We start from the raw sequence: 1,183 nt of genomic DNA on the forward strand, positions 1-1,183 counted from the left end.
ATATATACTACTGGTTCTACTTCACATCCTAAACATTACTTCTTGTTGTTGTTAGGTGCTGTCAAGTTGGTTGTAACTCATAACAACCTTATGAACAACAGAAAGAATACTACCTGATCCCATGACAACCTCACAATTCTTGCTGTACCTGAGCTCATTGTAGCAGCCATTGTGTCAATCCATCTTGTTGATGGCCTTCCCCTCTTTCACTGACCCTCCCCTTTACCAAACATGATATCCTTCTCTGGGGAAAGGTCCCTTCTGACAGTGTGACCAAAATAGGTGAGAGGAAGTCTGGCCATTCTCACTTCCCAGGAGCATTATGGCTGCACTTCTTTCAGGACAGATCGGTTCATTCTCTTGGTAGTTCATGGTACTTTAAGTATTCTTCACCAAAAGCACAGCTCAAAAACATCAACTCTTCTTTGGTCTTCCTTATTTATTGTCCAGTTTTCACATGTGTATGAAGCAATTGAAAATACTATGGCTTGGGTTAAGCTCACCTTAGTCTTCAAAAAGTCGTCTTTACCCTTCAGCACCTTAAAGATGTCTTTTGCAACAGATTTTCCCAATGCAATATGTAGTCTGATTTCTTGACTGCTGCTTCCTTTGGTGTTGGTTGTGGAGAAAAGTAATGTGAAATCTTTGACAACTTCAATCTTTTCTCCATTTATTGTGATGCTGCTTATTGGTTCGGTCGTGAGCATTTTTGTCTTCTTTGTGTTGAGGTGTCATCCATACACAGACTGCAGTCTTTAATCTTCATCAATCAGTGCTTCCAGTTAACCTCATGTTCAGCAAGCAAGCTTGTATCATCTGCATACCACAGGTTGTTAATTAGTCTTCTTCCAATGCTGATGTTACCTTCTTACTCATATAGTCCAGCTTCATGGATTATTTGCTCATCATACAGATTGACTAAGTATGATAAAAGGATACAACCCTGACACACACCTTTACTGATTTTAAATCACATTGAATCCACCTGTTGTTTTCAAACCTTTGTCTCTTGGTCTATATACAGGTTCCATATGAGCAAATCAAGTGTTCTAGGGTTCTTTGTAACATTATAATTTGTTGTGAACCACATAGTCAAATGTCTTCAAAGTCAATGAAACAGAGTTTATCTTTCTAGAATTCCTGACTTTCAGATAATTCAAATTCTACTCACTGCCGCCAATTC

Source organism: Orycteropus afer, unplaced genomic scaffold, assembly GCF_000298275.1.
Source record: "Orycteropus afer afer isolate SDZICR_OR568_19922 unplaced genomic scaffold, OryAfe1.0 scaffold00439, whole genome shotgun sequence".
Taxonomy (NCBI): Eukaryota; Metazoa; Chordata; class Mammalia; order Tubulidentata; family Orycteropodidae; genus Orycteropus; species Orycteropus afer.